Source organism: Eptatretus burgeri, chromosome 7 (genome assembly GCF_056783735.1).
Source record: "Eptatretus burgeri isolate ZD-2024b chromosome 7, Ebu_testis_v1, whole genome shotgun sequence".
NCBI lineage: Eukaryota > Metazoa > Chordata > Myxini > Myxiniformes > Myxinidae > Eptatretus > Eptatretus burgeri.
Window position 1 is genome coordinate 93,715,428 of NC_140967.1, and position 19,982 is coordinate 93,735,409.

The 19,982-nt window shown below is 44.2% G+C and overlaps 1 protein-coding gene across 5 annotated transcripts in view; it reads left to right on the forward strand.

The window, feature by feature from the left end:
- The first annotated feature begins 2,293 nt into the window (after window positions 1-2,293).
- The window catches only part of LOC147023821 (uncharacterized), a 373,912-nt gene continuing 356,223 nt past the window's right edge, over window positions 2,294-19,982 (forward strand). For 3 of the 5 annotated variants that reach the window (XM_085889658.1, XM_085889651.1, XM_085889657.1), the window contains exon 1: window positions 2,294-2,426. The gene's annotated coding sequence lies outside the window, so the exon portion shown is untranslated. The remainder of the gene's footprint in view (window positions 2,427-19,982) is intronic. The other 2 variants (XM_085889653.1, XM_085889654.1) reach the window with 2 other exon arrangements.

A 19,982-nucleotide genomic window follows, 5' to 3' on the forward strand; every position in this document is an offset into this window, starting at 1 on the left:
AAGAGGCTGCATCCTGCCTGTCTGAAGGATGAGGGGTGTCACAGAAGATGATGGAGTAATCAGAAAATAGATAAGGAGGATTTTCAGTGGAAGAGATCATTGATGAAGATCAGGAATAGGACTGAGCCTTGAGGCACTCCAGCCTTGACAGGGAGCGGAGATGAAAGGATTCCTTTGAGTCCCACACATTGGCTCCGAGAGTAGAGGAAGTCAGTTAGCCATGTGTGGAGTTGGCCTTGGATGCCAAAGGCAGAGAGTTTGAAGATTAAGACAGGATGCCAGATTGTATCAAAAGCATGAGATCTGTCCAGAGAGATGGCCCTGATCTCACGTCTGACATTGAGGGCCTCAATCGTCGAGGGTCTCCATTGAGGGCCTCCATTAATTTGATTGTCATTATAATTATCTCTGCCACCGAAGGTTATGTTTTCACCCCTGTCTTCTTTGTTTGTCCGTCTGTGAGCAGGATATTTCAAGAAGTTATGGACAGATTCAGATGTAATTTGGTTGTGTGACAAGGACAAATTGGTTCTATCTTGGTGAAGACTCGGATCCGCAAATTTTTAAAGCAATTCTTATGCATTTAGTGATGTGGCCAAAAATGATATATAGCGTGATATCTCAAAATTTATGGATATGTTATGACAAAACTTTGGTGGATGAGTTGAGTTGGTGACAGCAACAAGCCGATTATATTTTGGTGGAACAAGGACGAATTGTCTAGATCAGCAGTTCTTAACCTGGGGGTTGTTTGGGGTTTTTCCGGGGGTCATGAAGGGGTCATAAATAACATCAAATACCCATTGACTGAGTATTGGCAGACATGTTTTTGTTAAATCGGGCTGTTTTTTTTTCCAATTTTTGTTTCGGGGGTCACGGGACTGACCAAGAATGTCTGATGGGGTCGCGGGGCCAAAAAGGTTAAGAACCACTGGTCTCGATGCAGATTCGGCCTATCAGTGGGATCCGAAACGTTGACTGTTCAGCCTGGCGGAGGCTCGACCAAGAGCCGTTCTAGTTAACAGAAGCGTTTCACTGCACCTGTATGTTTGTTTATATTCTTCTCCATGCAATGTGGCAAACGTGTGTGTGTGTGTGTGTGTGTGTGTGTGTTTTGTTTGGGTATTTGTTTGTGTGTTTTTATTTGTTTTTTGTTTGGGTATGTGTATTTGTTTTTTGTTTGGGTATGTGTGTTTGTGTGTGTGTATGTGTTTGTTTTTTATTTTATTTTATTTTAATTTTTTGTGTGTGATGGAATTGTTAGGAAGAGGTGTGTGTGTGTGTGTGTGTGTGTGTGTGTGTGTGTGTGTGTGTGTGTGTGTGTGTCTTTGTCTTGTCAACCTCCGCCATCGAAGATCGGAGGTTACTGTTTTCACCCCCTTTCTGTTTGTTTGTTTGTTTGTTAACAGTATTACGGAAAAACTCCTTGACGGATTTTGACGAAACTTGGTGGGGGGGGGGGGGGTTAGGTCTGGTCCAAGGATCATGCCATTAGATTTTGGACTTGGTCCAAAATCCAATATGGCCGCTATGGCGGCCATTTTGAAAAAATATTTTAATTTTTTTTTTTGCATTTCTACACGTTATAAGTGATTTCCAACAAAAACCATGCCAAAATTATAATTGCGGCTGATTTTGGAACTTCAGGTGGATATACCCACGTAAAATCAATTTCTGTCTCAAGGAATCTAGTTATGACGAATGAATTGAGTATGTAAAAGGAAAAGTTGCAAACTATAACTCTGTGAGCACTGTTGACGTCAAATTGAATGAATAGGATATCAGGTTCACTTGAGTGACCTAGCAGTATTGGCGGCGGAGGTTTTGCACTCTACCGAGTGCTCCCCCTCTAGTTTGGGTATGTGTTTATGTGTTTGTATTTGTTGTGTGTTTGTTTTTTGTTTGGGTATGTGTGTTCATGTGTGTTTATTTGTTTTTTGTTTGGGTGTGTGTGTGTGTGTGTGTGTGTGTGTGTGTGTTTGTTTTTTTATTTTATTTTATTTTTATTTTTTGTGTATGATGGAATTGTTAGGAAGAGCTGTGTGTGTGAAAAAAACGAAGTGTGTGTGTCTGTATTTGTGTGTGCCTTTGCATTTTTGTATATATATATATATATATATATATATATATATATATATATATATATATATATACATACATATATATATATATATATATATATATATATATATATACATATATATATATATATATATATATATATATATATATATATATATACATATACACACATATATAACTGTGCATATAACCTGCGGAGACCGTTTGAACCGCCCTCTTCACCCTCCCTGCACCGGCTCCGCCTGAATCCCCTCCCCTCCCTGAGGAGTGTTGAGCTATCGAGATCACAGAGCGCACCACGCACGGAACCAACCAGCGTGGATCTTCTGCTGCCCAGGCAAAGGGTAAGGCCGGCTCGGTTTGGATGTTAAACATCCCTGGCTGGGAATACCCACGATGGGACGGTCACGATGATCGCGCGCTGCATACCCGTAAAGGACTTGCCTTGTACACCGAGCACAATGATGTGTTCACCACTGATCAGGTGTCTCGTCCCATGCAATTTGTGTCGACGAGGTGTTGCATTCGAACAGAAACTTTCACACTGTGTTGCACATGTAGGGCATTGCACTATGGACAATCGGTTTGAGGTGCAAAGTTCCAACAATTGCGCATTCACACTATTGTATTGCTTGTGGGTAATGAGACGCCAGGGCATGTTGAGGAGTTGAGCCCCCTCGGAGGGGTCAATGATTATGGCAGAGCCGGTCAATGGACAGCTCGCGGGGTGTGCTGTCCGCACGGGAAATCGCATGGTGTAAAACATCGCCTGGACCTGCCATTTGGCACTCAGTTACCGGCGGCTCACTTTGTGCTTTCATTGTACACTCGGAGCTTTGAGTGTTTATCAACACTTCCAGCAACCTTTCGGCTTATTAAACGGGATATTGTACATCCCATTATATCAATATGTATATCCCATTGTAATGTTGTATGTACATCCTGTACAATTATCGCGCATCATGTGCAATCGTCATGCAATCTTTGTGCGAAATCCCACTGTAATATTTTACGTCATTGATCCTATCATCGTGCATCCTAACATCGTGCATCTTATCATGGTGCTTCCGAACATCGTGCTTCCAATCACGGTGCATCTTACCATCGTGCTTCCTGTCATCGTGCTTCCGAACATCGTGCTTCCTTACATCGTGCATACTAACATCGTGCATACTAACATCGTGCATACTAACATCGTGCATACTAACATCGTGCATCCTAACATCGTGCTTCCAAACATCGTGCATCCCATCATCGTGCTTCCCATCATCGTGCTTCCCAGCATCGTGCATCCCATCATCTTGCATCCCATCATCGTGCATCCCTTCATCGTGCATCCCATCATCGTACATCCCATCATCGTGCATCCCATCATCGTGCATCCAGTCATCGTGCATCCAGTCATCGTGCTTCCAGTCATCGTGCTTCCCCTCATCGTGCTTCCCAACATCGTGCATCCCAACATCGTGCATCCCAACATCGTGCATCCCATTGTAAAATAACATTGTCACACCCAAAGAAAGAATATTGTAGATCCCATTGTAAGTGAAAGGAATGCATTTGCAAGCAAACAATGAGAGTATGTGTATTACAAAAGGGGAAGGAAGCTGCTGGCAAACTCGCGAGGCCCATGTTGGATTATGACCTCGTCAGCTGGGTTCATGCTCTTCACTATGAGCTCTCCCTCTCCCTCTCCCTCTCCCTCCCTCTCTCTCTCTCTCCCTCTCTCTCCCTCTCTCTCCCTCTCTCTCCCTCTCTCTTCCTCTCTCTCCCTCTCCCTCTCTCTCTCCCTCTCCCTCCCTCTCTCTCCCTCTCTCTCCCTCTCTCTTCCTCTCTCTTCCTCTCTCTCCCTCGCTATTTATACCTATCTCTATCTCTTCCTCTCCCTCTCCCTCTCTGTCTGTGTCTCTCTGTTTGTGTCTTTCTGTCTGTTCTCTCTCTCTCTCTCTCTCTCTCTCTCTCTCTCTCTCTCTCTCTCTCTCTCTCTCTCTCTCTCTCTCTCTCTCTCTCTCTCTCTCTCTCTCTCTCTCTCTCTCTCTCTCTCTCTCTCTCTCTCTCTCTCTCTCTCTCTCTCTCTCTCTCTCTCTCTCTCTCTCTCTCTCTCTCTCTCTCTCTCTCTCTCTCTCTCTCTCTCTCTCTCTCTCTCTCTCTCTCTCTCTCTCTCTCTCTCTCTCTCTCTCTCTCTCTCTCTCTCTCTCTCTCTCTCTCTCTCTCTCTCTCTCTCTCTCTCTCTCTCTCTCTCTCTCTCTCTCTCTCTCTCTCTCTCTCTCTCTCTCTCTCTCTCTCTCTCTCTCTCTCTCTCTCTCTCTCTCTCTCTCTCTCTCTCTCTCTCTCTCTCTCTCTCTCTCTCTCTCTCTCTCTCTCTCTCTCTCTCTCTCTCTCTCTCTCCCTCTCTCTAGCTCCCTCTGTTTATCTCCCACTTATTCTCTCTCTCTCTTCATCTCCATCTCTTTTTCTATCTCTCCCAGCTTCTTCGCCTGTTTTCTTTTCCCAGCCCTTGGACCCTATGTGGCGCCGCCAAACGGAAATGGGGACAATCTCATTAACGCTTCCTCCTCCCTGTCATATCCCTGCATCCCACAGACCTCCAGTCTCGCAGCCGTTTCATACAGGCTGTGAGAGATATCCTGGCCATGCTAACGAACGGTCTTTGAGGTCGTCGCTGCTGGCATGAAATTCCCAGCTGTTGCGTAATCGCTTCCATTGAAGTACATTTGTGCCCAGGAATCTCGACATTTGCATCCTATTGCACAGTATTTCCGGGCATTTCCTTTGATCAACCTCAATATGCTGCTCCTTGGTTCTATTTCTTGTTTTTGTTTCATATTACTTGGTGGTCATCTACATAGTACCCTCTGAAAATGTGGAACTTATCAACCTTTTATCCCCCTCCACATCCGTTTCTCTGTGTTCTCATACACCATCCTTTCCTCCATGCCCATTATAACAAACCATCTATCCCTCTCTGCTCTCCTCTCCACCTATGTATCTGTCTTTCTTGTATCCTCTCCCTCTTCTATTCTGCAATGTTCCAATTCTCAATTATTATTTCTCAATGTATCACACGCCGACAATCTACTAAACATGTTTCTGACCCTTAGAGTACATGTCGCGTGTGCGTGTGCGCTCGTGTTAATAGAGCCACAACGACAAAAAAGAAAAAGGTACATCATGCAGTGGTGTGGACATTGGAATGGAATTCAAGAATCGACAGGCTATGGCTCTTGAATCCAGCTAATTGCAGAAGCATTGAGGTTTTGGATCCATTGTGGAAACTGGGTTAGGCTCTGGAGAATTGCAGGGACACTCACCCTGAAGAAAGAGGTGTTCTGCCAATTATGTGTGGTCTGTCTATTAAACTCGTCGACCATTTGTGGCTGACCTAAAATGGTCACCAAAATGTAGTAGTTGTGGAAATGGTGGCAGCAGCAGCAGCAGCAGCAGCGGCAGTAGTTCCACCTTTTAGTTGCATTGGCTGAGCGGGAAGTTTGGCCAAAGTCTTTCATGAATCGGCTGCCTTGGCCTGACGTTTGACTGAAGAGTTTGTGATTCGTTCAATGTCCCGGTGATAACTCGCCAAGTCTTTGGAAAGGACGCTGCGGGATCTTTGATATCCGTCTCCCTACTTGTCATTCTTTTGTATGCAGCTTGTGGCTGCTGGGTGCATCATTGCTGGGAGCATGGCTGTGCCGCTGATGCAGTGTCCCCCTGTTTCCAGTAAGCTGTTACTATTCTCATTTTTCCCACCTCGGAAGGATAACAGGCTGGCTCAACCCACCTAGTGTTATTTAATGGCACGACAGGGGCACAAACTCAAGACCATAAGATATTAAGCCAGCCACCTTACCTTTTAAGCCAATGCCAAGCTCATCTACCTACTAATGCTAGCAAACGGGACATCCGGCTTAACCTGCACCCGAGGGACGACGCACCTGAGGGAAGTTCATCTCCCAACCTGTGAAGCGCCATTCCGACACTTTATAGTCAGTCCAGGAATCGAGCCCAGACTTGACAACTTTTTTTTTTGTATACCTTGTCGAGGCTCGTATGAGAGCTAACACACAACGCACACCAAGGGGGGCATGTGACAAGAGGGGTGGGAGTGGGAAGGACAAAACTGGAGAACAGAGACATTAGGAGATCTGTGGAAGGTAAATAAGTTGAAGGTAAGTGCACAACATCTGCACTCTCTTGTCAGACTGGGTTGGTACTGTACGAAATCACTGTTACCGGCAAAGCAGCTCTGCCCAAAAATCCCTTTTACCAAATCGAAAAAGAAATCTAAATCTTCGGTCAGCCTTGACCTTACTTTTACCTTGGAATCCATGTCTGAAAATCAACTTTGAAGTTCGACTGTGGATTCCAATTTGCACAAGAATTCACTTCCGAACACGAGCTGCATGCATACCTTAGTGCCGCTGGTCGGCCGGCTGTCGGCACGCCTTTTCTGCATCGGAAACCTTGTGATGCGATGAAAATCAACTCCCTGATGCACAGAATCACCAGATGGGACGCTGTGTGAAAATGGCCAAAATTGGCCCTGGATTTGTGCTTCTGGGGATTGGCAATGAGCCATAGTCTGAGCTTGCCTTTGGGGTAAGGTCTTTAACATGACTCAAACCACAATTTTTATGTCTCACCAGGCAGCTGCCATGTTGGTTTGCAGGATCATGATGCGATTGACACCAGAGCCCCGAATGTTTTGGTATAGAAAGGTATAGAAAGACTCACTAAATATCATATAGAAAGACTTTGGTACCTCTATTCCATCTCCATTTATTTTTTCAAGTGCTGAAATAATTTCCATGGGGTCACCATGAACCTTCACCTTCAAATTGTTGGCCTGTTTTTGTTGTGCCCTTCCGAGCACACAGCTCATGACTCCGGGATCTCGGGTTCAAATCTCACACACCGCATTGTTTTGTTCATTGTACACTGATGTTTTGATAATATTCGTGTAAAAATACACTGATGTCTCCTAATGTTCTTGACTTGTATGTTATACATGCAAAAGTTCCTCAACGAATAATAGAGACCTCCAAATGCAAGCGACTTTAACTGATAACCGAACTCCATTCGCATTCTGTCTCCCACTGTAACCATTTCCTTCAACGTCTCCAATAATTCCCACCTTCTTGCGGAGTTGGCCGGGGGAACGTTTTTTTTGGCCCAGTTCTTTCACGAATCGGCTGGCCAGGCCTAGCATTCGACTGATAGTGACAGGGATGCGCAATTCGGACAAAGCCATTAGAGCTTTATCCGTTTGTTTCACTGATGCTGTTTAAATGTGGATAACCATGGGTCATGGTACTGTGATTCGTGCCTCAAATGTCATATATACCATTGTATGCATTTGTCCACTGTCTTCGCATATCCTTGCAACTAATGTAAAAAATGCACTGATGTCTCAAAAATCTTTGGGCTGCACGTGATTTTTGAATATGCTTTGCTGTTAGGCTTAAGCTGGCCATACACTTGGGTGATTTGATGTGCGAATCCCTTGTGAATAGCATGTTTGTGTGAGGTTTACCCTGGATTAAATTCCAGGGTAGTGGGAGATGAGGAGTGTTAAATGTGTGTAAATCCCATGGGGATGTCATGAGAAACACAGATGTGATGTTAACTGCTTACGGTAAATCGCCGGCGATTCGCTGAGGGAGTACGACATGGCCTACTCGCCGCCTGCGGTTATCGGCAGTCATGTGAAAGGGGTCGAAACCAACATGTACTTCATTTTGAGGTCGACCTGAGCCGATGATCCCAAAGAATTGAAGTGAATGACCTGTGATTTACGCAGGCGAATCCTTGCGGCGAATTGCCGACTTGAGATCACTGCTTTTAAAAATATAAAGAGAAGGACTCCATGATGGTTTAGACATGTACCAAGGGACTTGATGATGGAAGGTGGGGTCCACCTGCACATGGCCGACATGAAAGTCTCGATGTTTTTAGCGTCAAATTGGAGATCGGATTACTTCAATGTTATGACTCACTAAATATCATAGCACGATAATACTGTCTGCAGTGCTTTTTCTGGAAAAAGCTAAAATGAGTAATCACAGGAATAGCAATTGCACATTATTAATAAGCACCAGTCATTATTTTTTTTTTATTGCCATCAGAGCTATCAAATATTAAAAACACCCGGTGGGTAAAGGGAAAGGGGGAAATGGGGTGGTAGATACACAAGGCCTCAAGGAGAGAGGAGGCAATAACGAGAAGCAATCATTGAAAGTATGCAAAAGAAAGCAAATTATTGTGGGAAATGGAAGTAGTTTTCATTATTACGCAGTCTTTCACTGATTTATTCACCCATTGATTCATTATATTTTATTTGTGTACCAACACCACATGTTGTTGCACGTCATGATTCATGTGAAGTCGTACTGTAAGTGAAATGTGCACCCGAGGTGCGCTCATCATGTTAAGGCTTGTTTGTGAATGGCCTGCTCTTTGTTTGCAGCATGAGGTTTATTAAAAACAAAATGTCATCGCCAACCTCCTTTATTGGTGGTGCAAAGTGGAGGAGGAATCTAATTTTCTGTTTGCTTCCACTGAGGACACATTGTACACGTGGTGTTCCCTTTTTTCCACTCTCGTAAATTGAGGAAATCTCAGCCGTGGTCTTAAAAAGCAGCTCTGGCCTGCCGGTATCAGGTCAGATACCAGGTGTTCTCAGCATGTGGCAGATTTTGAGCAGTTAAAAGACAGCTAGCTTCACCAACGGTCTCGTCGACGATTCACTCATGCAGAGAAATGCTTTTGCTACTCATTGCATTAGCTCTCAGTCAAACTGCCATCGTGAGGCAGTTTGTCTGGGGACGACAGGAGTGGCAGGGGGAAAATCTGCACCAAATGACTTCCAGCTTCGCCCCCCCCCCCCGTTTGCTTATGAACCCGAACATGTGTTCTTTCATTGCAGCAGCACTTTTAATTTGTTTTTCAGGGAGTCGTATGTTTTGTCTTATGTATAACATTAGAAGCATGCTTGTTTTGCTGGATATGCCATGTAGTTTTTACAGTAAACTTGTAAACCTGTAGGTTTGGAGGGGGTGGTGTTATGATCTCGGTAGGAAAATAACCAATGGGTTTTGAGCTGTTTCGAGCAAGCTGCTCACCATTTTTAGGAGTCGACAATCATACTAAAATACCCGATTTGGTGTCTGTCTGACTGGGATGCATTCAAGCATTACTTATCCAATCTCAACCAAACTTGCCAGGTGGATTAAGGGGCATACCATGAAGGTTGTCATGACTTGATGTCCTCCCCTTCCCCAGGGGTTTTTCCACCTTGGACAAACACTATGTTAAGGTGTGTAGACAGAAGCTTATTGTGGCATTTTTCCAAGGTCACTTCTCATAAAAGTAATAACAATATTAAAATAGTATAACAATTATATTAACATTATGACGAAACAATATTAATTTTAAGAGTACTAATAATAATTGGCAATATTTATTTATATATTGTACCGGCCACCTGTCATTCCGGTTTCCGGGTTCAAATCTGGAGGGTCATGTCAAAACGACTGCAACAGTCAACCACTTGAAGACCTCCCCGCTGGATCCACATCTGATGAATGCATTACCATGCAGATTGGAAGTCTTAAAGCGGCCCAGTGCTGCGCAGATTGGTGTCACGTGACTTGATTTTAGGCCAAGCAACCTGAGTCACGTGATGTGATCTTTAAGTGCTGCAGAGACGATGACCAATGGTCCCCTTAACGGGTCTTTACAAACCACCAAATTAAGCCACTACCACAACCAGAATTCACCCGAGATGAATTCAGGTTTGTTATAACAAATGGCAAATGGCACGGGGAGAAGAAACAGAAGGAAGCAATGCAGCAAAATGCATATGTAATAAATATATCCCTTAACGGTCTACCGGATCATATGCTCTCACAAAATCAATGACGAATGGGATTCCTTAATTTTATCTTGGGGCCCATCAGACACACCAAAGGAGATAGACAATAGAAGCTGACAAGAATGAAAGAGTTTGTGGGCAAAACCGATGCAGAGTTGGTGAGTCTGGAATGAAATGAGGCTGTTGCATCCCTCAGCTTGATTTATGAGGAGAAGGCATGGCTCGTGCCTTCGGATGCGGAAGCACAGGTGAAGTCCACGCTGTGTGGCTTGAACCGATTCCACACGTCCTCTTGCACGTTTTCTTACAAGTCCCCCGCATTTCCACCTGCGCACCCACCTTTATAACCTCTCCCCCTTACGCCACCCACCTTTATAACCTCTCCCCCTTACGCCACCCACCTTTATAACCTCTCCCCCTTACGCCACCCACCTTTATAACCTCTCCCCTTACGCCACCCACCTTTATAACCTCTCCCCCTTACGCCACCCACCTTTATAACCTCTCCCCCTTACGCCACCCACCTTTATAACCTCTCCCCTTTACGCCACCCACCTTTATAACCTCTCCCCCTTAGCCACCCATGACGCATCATGCCCCTCCCCCCACAGACACACCAATGGCTACCATTCAGCCCAGTAAGCGGAGCAACCCAACACTGACCCTGCACCTTGATATATTTGGTGCTGTGGGATCAGGCCCGATGGTGGGGCCTACTTTTCTCACCTATACTTGCACTTGCGGCCTGGCGAGCGCTAAAAAGGCACATTTAAGATAGACTCCAAAGGGAATCAGAAGGGCACTCATCGACGTCAACCGATATGCCTCCGCCAACATTATTACATCATTATACATACTTGTGCCAAGTTTGATTTAAATCCCTTCAGCTATTCTCAAGTATCACATCTTTACCTGACATGACCTTTGACATTTGATCTTTGACCTCTTGATGCCAAAATCGAATCCATTGATCCTTGCATCATAATAAAAGAATTCTACCAAGGTTGGTCAAAATCCTATTACTGGTTCACAAGTTAGCGTGGTAACAGAATTTTTACCTAATGGGACCTCAGGCCTTTGACCTTTAACCTCTTGCTCCCATAATCTAATTAGTTAATCTTTGCATCATTATACATCCTTGTACCAAATTTGACTTGGATTCCTTCAGCTGTTAAGTTATCACAGTAACGAATACCTATCACACGGATGCATGCACTGATGCATGTACGGACGGACAGATGGACAGCCAGACGGACAACCCGAAAACATTATGCCTCCGGCGACTTCGTCAGCAGAGACATAAAAAGTTAGCACAGTAACAATTTTTATCTAATATGACCTCTGACTTTTGACATCTTGACCCCAAAATATAACCAGTTTGTCTTTACATCATTATACATACTTGTATCAAGTTTGGTCAAAATACAATCGCTAGTTCACAAGTTAGCACAGTAACAGAATTTTTACATAACATGACCTCTGACCTCTGACCTCTGACGTCTTGACCCTAAAATATAATCAGTTCGTCATCTTCATACTTGTATCAAGTTTGGTAAAATTCCAATCACTGGTTCACAACTTAGCGTGGTAACAGGATTTTTTTTTCAACGTAACATGACCTCTGACATTTGACCTTTGACCTTTTGACTTCAAAATCTAATCAGTTCATCTTTGTATCATTATAATATTTATGACGGACCGACGGACAGCCAGATGGACAACCCAAAAACAAAATGCCTCCGCCGACTTCGTCAGCAGAGACATCTAATAAAAGGTCAAAAGGGTTGATAATTTTAGACACACACACACGCACACACACATACACGCACACACACACACAGGCACACACACACACACACACACACACACACACACACACACACACACACACACACACACACACACGAGGAGGGGTGGACATTGTCTAACTATATATAAAAGTGACGCATGTCGAACATAACATTTGATTTCTTTTATGCTTGCGCTAAGATAATCCTTCAGGAAATATCTATGCTATATGAAACATCTTTAACCCCGAGAAGTAATTTCCAGAACAATGTAATGGCGCAAATGTTTGCATGTGTGTATGTCTGCTCCATACCCATTGCTCCATTCCCATCTGCTCCATGCTGGCCTGATGCCACCCACAATTGCAACCTGAAAATAATATTTTCTGTCTGCTATTTTGGTTTTGCCATTTTGGTAAACCTAAGATATCTTTGGAAGTGTCATATTCACAATCGCCATGCCTTCCCGTGTAAGTTTTACATGCAGTGTAAAACAACCTCAGGAAATGGAAAGGATCATGAAATATTGAAAGGTTGGAGCAAATATGCATCATAGGCCTTGTGATGGCCAGAGTACATATAGGCCTCAGGCTTCATTTAGCCCTTAGGCTTCAGGCCTCAGGAATCAGTCTATTGGCCAGTGCAATTGGCATCATCAGAGATATTTTACCACAATATATTATATACGAGGTGTGTTCAAAAAGTATCCAACCTTAATTTTTCGTGCGTAAACAAATGAAGCTTGGGAGGCGATCCTAATTCGTATGCGTGAATATTTCCCCGCCTGCAGAAGCTGTCAGTCGCCGACAGACCGCCGATGAGTGAGGAAGTGTAAGCGAGCGCCGTCGGATTTTTGTTTTTGACAAAATGGCGGAAAAAATTGAACAATGCTACTGCATCAAATTTTGTGTAAAGCTTGGCAATTCCCAAGCGGAAACAATCCACAAGATTCAACAGGCCTTCGGGAACGAAGCAATGGGCACCACACAGATAAAAGAGTGGTACAACCACTTTAAAGATGGTCGCACATCAGTGGAAAGTGAAGCACGTTCTGGTAGGCCCTCAACATCCCGAAATAAGATCGTCATTGACCAAGTGAGGACCCTGCTGATGCAGGATCGTCGAATCACGATCAGAGAACTTGCAGACGAGGCGGGCGTCAGCATTGGATCCGTACATTCCATTGTGACTGAGGATTTGGGCTTAAGGAGAATCTCAGCGAAGTTTGTACCAAAGCTGCTCATGATCGAGCAGAAGCAACTCCGTTTGGAGATCGCACAGGACATGCTGGAGACTGTGAACAGCGATCCCAACTTCTTCAACACAGTGATCACTGGTGATGAGACCTGGGTTTATGGGTATGAACCAGAAACCAAGTTCCAGTCATCACAATGGAAGCATGGGCACCACACATCCAACATCCCCGAGGCCAAAAAAAGCAAGGAAGGTCCGCAGCAATGTCAAAGTCATGCTGACCGTCTTCTTTGACTCCAGTGGCATGGTTCATCACGAGTACGCACCACACGGCACAACCATCACCAAAGAGTACTACCAAGAGGTACTGCGTCGCCTTCGTGACGCTGTGCGACGCAAACGGCCAGAGCAGCGGTCAATTGGCAACTCCATCACGATAACGCACCTGCCCATTCTTCACATTTGATAGAGTTTCCTGGCCAAACACAACACACCTGTGCTTTGTCAGGCTCCTTCCTCTCCCGACATGGCTCCGTGTGACTTCTGGCTTTTCCCCAAGCTGAAAATGCCCCTGAAAGGGACCAGATTTCAGTCCAGAGAAGACATCATGCAGAATGCGACGGACCAGCTGCGCGCCATCCCAAAAGAGGCGTTCCAGCGCTGCTTCCAACAGTGGCAGAACCGTTGGGAGAAGCGTGTGGCAGCCCAAGGGGACTACTTTGAAGGAGATTAGTGTAAGTTTGTTCTATCTGGATACGAGTATTTTTTATGAACAAAGGTCGGATACTTTTTGAACACACCTCGTATGTACGTAAGCAGTGTGTGTTTTTGCTTCATGGACATATCATGGGTTATTTCCATTTTCATTTATATTTTTCAGGAGTGATTGACACAGCATTCTGTTGCCTATACACCACCCAGATAAAGGAATGTGTCAGAAGAACATGCTCTGTTCTGTTCTTGCAGCAGCTTTGGCTGCTGGGTAGCTATAGCTTGTTGGAGCACAGCTCTGCCGCTGATGCTGTGCCCCTCCACCAGTACACTGGTACTCATTTCGCCAACCTCGGAAGGATGACAATCTGAGTCGACCCTACCTGGTGTTAATTCAGCAGCCAATGGGGCTCAAACTCAGGACCATGGGATCCCAAGCTGGCCACCCCTAACCACTAACCCAACACCAGGCTTGAAGAACATGTTGCATGCCTGGAACAACGTCGCACATTGTGCGGGTACTCAGAATTTAAATGAAACTTGGTACAAGTATGTATAATGATGTATCTCTGCCGACAAGGAAAATAACATGACTCCCCCTGGGTAATGCCATCCTGGGCATCATTTTTTGTTATCATTGGCGTTTTTCCATGTCCTCTTCAAATTACAAAATAATGATGACAGCATTATAATATTAATTATAATATTAACAATAACGACAATAATTGCCAATAATAATAATAAGGATAACAATAACTTAACAACCCCACCCCCCTCCCTACCCATAGCTGCCCACTCCAGTAAGGAGTGGGTTTTTCTCATGTGAATTGACCTTGAGCGGTTATTAATCATGATGTAGGGGGTTGGTAATACCCTATAACCACCTAAATATACTTTGTATAGTCATATAATAGTGGCTGTAAAAGTAGTAACAGAGTACTGTTAACTGTTTTTAGTATTTTCTTTATTTTATTTTTTTTAAACTGTGTGTCAGCTTTGTCTTGAGCACATTTGAAGGTGCAGTAAACACACTGGGCATTGTTCTCTCTGCAGGCTGCACGACGAGAGATTGAAACTCGAGATTTGATGACCATTACACTTGAGCACATTGCCTTTCGAGCCACTATCATTATAAAGCAAATCTTGGAATACAGACCATGCTTCCATCTTGTTGAGATTACCCAGATGAAATACCCATGATTTGCTGCAGTTTGAAAACAAAAGCAAAACGCGATTTCTATTGGTTGCTTTGTGCCCTCCATAATTGCCCATGTCGGCCAAGTTAGTGATATCATGGCGTCGTTAGTTTTTACCATCACAGAGCAAGCAACTGCTGGTGCTTAATTCGCAATTAATCCACATCATAATGAAGTGACATGCCTGGTGTTGGCTTAATGGCTGGAGTAGTGGGCTTGGGATCCTATGGTCCGAGGGTCCTGAGTTTGAATCCTGCTCGGAAGGATGGTCCGTTAAGGGTTTTGAGATATTTTCGGCAACAAATAAGTTCTTGCAATCACGCCACTCTGACACAGTATATCAGCATGCTGACACTCATTTTGCCGACCTCGGAAGGATGACAGGTCGAGTTAACCCCACCTGGTATTAATTCAACAGCTGATTGGGGTTTGAACTCAGGACCCTCAGATCCCAAGCCCACCACCCTAACCATTAAGCCAAGACCAGTCTTACAAGGGCATTGAAGGCTTTTAATGTGCTTGGACACAAGATGGCTCAATTGTCCACTACGATCTGTTGGCCTGAACTTGCTTGCACTTCCCAAATGAGCTCTGAAATTGGGAGAATTTATCGGAGCGTCTTGATACTGACGTCTTGATATTTATGGATACTGGAACCATCTCGATGTCTCATCGGACTTTCTTTTTGAATTTTCACAGAAAGCTGATTTTGTCTATTCATCCATCTTTTGTTTGTTTTGTTGTTGTTCTGAATCTCATTTGTGTTTGGGCCTTCAATTCACTTTATGCACCACAATAAGGACTTGGAGGTCACTTGTCTTGGCAATTTGTTACGAGGTAGCGAGGTATGTGAAGTTATCTTAAAAGCTGTCCCATGAAAGAGAAGGTTGGGGGGGGAGGGGTGGGGGAATCTAATTTCAAAAATTTAGAATTTTTCAATCTGATGTCATCAAATTTACCATTTATGAAGCTTGAAAAACAAACAAAGACAATGCACAAATACACAGTAATTGCAACTTGAAACAAATTTCCCAGTGTCTTTTGTGGTGGCGGGCATGTCTTGCCTTTGAGTTTATGATCAGCTGTGAAACATCACGCGGCTTTCCACAAGTTACAGTCTTTTCAGGAGATGCCTTCTTCTCGCCTTTGTTTCATCGGTGCTGCTTTCGTAATGAGATCTCCAGCGAGTCTATTTGGTTGCATTGATCAAAACACTTTTGGTTCGTGTCTGGTTTTCTTGCCAGGATGACACAGCATCGTCCGTATAAAGTGGTAACCCAGGCATGTTGCTTTCCAAAATACCTGCTTTGTCTTTGGATAACATCTGGTGAAGCATTTACTGTACTCAAGACTGCACTGAAAGGATCGGTGAAGAAGGATGAGGTGTTGGGGAATGCGGAGATGAAGTGTTGGATAATAGGGAGGGCTTGTAATCCAGTACGACAGATGATGAATAAATTAACATCATTGCGGCATTCATTTTTGGACCTTGCAAGAATAAGTTAAGTTTTTTCAACGCTAATGTCTTATCAGTGAATGTTAGCCCTGGTGAATATGACTGACACATAGGAGAGGTAGTGGGGGTTTAACTTGAAAATAAACAATTTGAGAAAAGAAGGAGGTGAGGGGTCAGGATGTTGGGGATTGAGAAGAGGAAGAAAGGGAAAGGAGATTGAAGTCGGGAAGAAGGAACAGAACAAGCTAAGGAATTGTCGATGGGATATGGGTCAGAAATTCCACAATTTCTGCTTCAGACGTTTCGGAGGCTTATTATAGAGGAAAATTATTTAATAGCACGGAGAAGCCGCTTACGGAACTATGGATGGATATTTTTTTTGTATACGCAGTCGAAGCTCGTGGTAGAGCTAATACAGTGAACAGATCAGGACGTAACAGACAAAAACAGGACGCAAAACATGCAAGCATGGGGTGGACAAAATGGAGACAGAAAGAAACTCCAAGGAAGGAAAATTGAAGAGGGTAGAAGAGATCTTGGATTTGGATTGGGGACGATCTGAGATGGTGGTGAACAGCCGTCTTGAAGACCTGGAGGGACGAATGAGATTGAAGAGGATGTGAAAGTTGATTCCACAGGCAGGAAAAAAAGAGGAACAAATGAGTGCAGGTGAACAGTGATTCTGGATTTCACCAGAAGGGGGTTGATGGTGCACCACATGGGCCATGCAGAAACCTGGATTGTTCTCATAAATGTGGGACATGCTCTCGTTAAATAGCATTTCTATTACCAGGAACTTTTTGAAATCTCGTTCGATTGTGCCACTGTTTCCGACTGATGGTTTTGGTGAAATCTTGTATCCCTTTGATGAAATGTGCATTGAATTGATTTCCGTGTTTGGTTGCCGCAAATCGACGCAAAGGTTTACACGTCTGAAGTCAATCCTTATCACGAGCTTGTATATCACTTCATTTCGTGAAAGCAATGATGTAGTCCAGTTGAAATTATTATTAGAGGACTTTAATTATTATTAATATTTAAAAATCCATCTTCGACCTTTGAATTACTACTTTTGGCATTCTTACCAGATCCCACATATCACGATGTTGGTAACCCATGGTCGGATCCCAAATATTGTGTTGATTTGTCTATCGTCTTTGTAATTAACGCAAAAGTGCACTGGTGTTTCCTCATTGCCCTCATTCTTCACTTGATTTATATGTACAAACCCCTTCCATGAGCTTTACATCGCTGTAAAAACAAATAATTCAAGAAAACACCACACACAAGTTAGCAATTCCTCTCCACTGACTTGTGTTCCAGGAACGAGCTGAATATTTGTTCATCTCTCGCATCACACTTTGGCATGTCCTTGAATTCATGTTGTTGCAAGCTGAGGCAAGCCTTCTTGGTTGGAAGCAGCCAGCTCAGGGTGAGTGGGCCATAGCAGGAAGAGGCCGACAGAGCCTCACAGGCTGTCCAAACGCCATTTCGTCCTGAATTACAAGGCACACATAGGATTTGTGGGGGGGGGGGGGTTTGTCTGATTTTGATGAACCATACTCTGTTACAGAATGTCTGTGCTGCCAAAGCAGGATCTTAGCAAGTATTATACTGGGTGGTTTGCCATTGCCTTCCCGGCAGTACTTAGGGCAGGAATGTTGGCAGTGATGGCTCAACTATTCACGAAGGACACCATGGGATTTTTAACAGCTACCAACTAATGCCAGCAGACGGGACGCCCAGTTTAGCGTCCATCTGAGGGACAGCACACACACACACACACACATTGAGGAATGACGCTGCCTGTAAAACACCAAGATGGAAGTTTATAGCTGGGCCAAGATTCAAACCCTGGCTCGATGATTTAGAGGCGAGTGTGCGTACCTCTCGGCCATCCTGCCAACCCTTGTGTTTGTTAGGGCACATTCGTCTGATAGCGAGTAAAAAGCCTTCTCAGCGTCTCGACTGGAATCGTGTTTATACAGTGCGAGAGTAATTGGAGACGCTTAACCAGTTGTTTTCTTTCATGTTCTCCTAATTAATTTCGATCTATTTGATGCTGCATTACGCCTCCGGTGAGCTGATTACTCCAATTACTCAATGCTATGAGCTACTCCTAGTTTCAGTGTAAATATATGCTCCGCCAATACCATCAAACGACATCGATTTACTTGCCTATAACTCGTAGTGGGGGAAGATGTGAAAACGATAAGTATCATGGACTTCTATGGTGGTGAGATTAGTGCATCAATGTTTGCGGAATGATCAGCAGCTGTCACTTGTGAGCAATTGATCGCTTCCTTCACACCGAGGCACACAGGATCATTTCGATTTCTCTTCGAGTGTACTCTTTTGAATCCAGTTTGGCAAACTGCTTCCTGTCCAACGGAAGCCACAGACGCAGCAAGGGACAGCTGGGATCTGATTTTTAAATGTACCAACTGGTACAGTTTCAATGATGCACATAAATTTTGTTGCATTGTCTGCACTTCCTTGAAAGGAATAGCTCTGGGGGATATTGAGGAGCCGTTGCAGTGGAGGCCAATTTTGTAGTTGCCCCTTGTAACTTACTTGTACACGGATTAAACTGATATTGAAGTGAATCGGTCAACTTTAGCGGTTTCACCCCCTACATGCAAACGGATCCCCCCACATTGATCATTACTGCCCTAAATGTGTACCAGTTTGATAACAGCATACGTTATATTTATTTATGCAAAATAAGTTCTTCTTTCTAAAACATCTCACAGCCTTTGACTCGGTCTTCAAACAGCTTGGTTGGTGTCCTGAGATGATCTTCAGTTTTGCCTCCAACCTCCTCAATCCCCATTGGATCACATGCATTTGTTACCTTTGCCATCGGAGGTGGATGGAGGTTATGTTTTCACTCCTGTCTTTCTGTTGGTTTGTCTGTCTGTCTGTCTGTGAGCAGGATATCTCAATGTTATAGGCAGATTCAGCTGAAACTTTGTAGACAGGTTGGGTGTGTGATAAGGACGAATGGATTGGATTTTGGTGAGAGATCCGGCTCCAGGTCTAGATACTGTAATTTTACAAGTAATTCTTCACCATTGAGAGATAAGGCTACAAACGATATCTCAAAAGGTTGTGGACGAATTCGGACGAAACTTGGTGGACAGGTTGGGTGCTTCCCTCTATCGAGTGCAGCCTGTGGCTGCTGGTTGCATCATTGGTTGGGACGTGGCTATGCCGCTGATGCAGTGTCCCCCTACCAGTACACTGGTACTCATTTTGCCGACCATGGAAGGATGACAGGCTGAGTCAACCTCCTGGTGTATTAATTCGGCAGCCAACGGGGCTTGAACTCAGGACCCTAGGATCGCAAGCCGCCACCCTAACCACTAAGCCAACACCAGGCTTCGGTTGGGTGTGTGACAAGGACGAATTGATTCGATTTTGGTGAAGATCCAGATCCGGATACAATAATTAAAATCTTTTTCAATGATTCTTCATCATTGACTGATAGGGCCAAAAAGGATATACTGAATAGCATGATATCTCAAAATGTTGTGGACGGATGACGACAAAACTTGGTGGATGAGTTGTAAAGGTGACAAGAACAAGCCGATTAGACATTGGTTAAAGTCCGGATCCAGATCTGGCATATCGTTGGGATACAAAACGTAAACTGTTCATCCTGGTGGTGGTATGCACTCTATGGA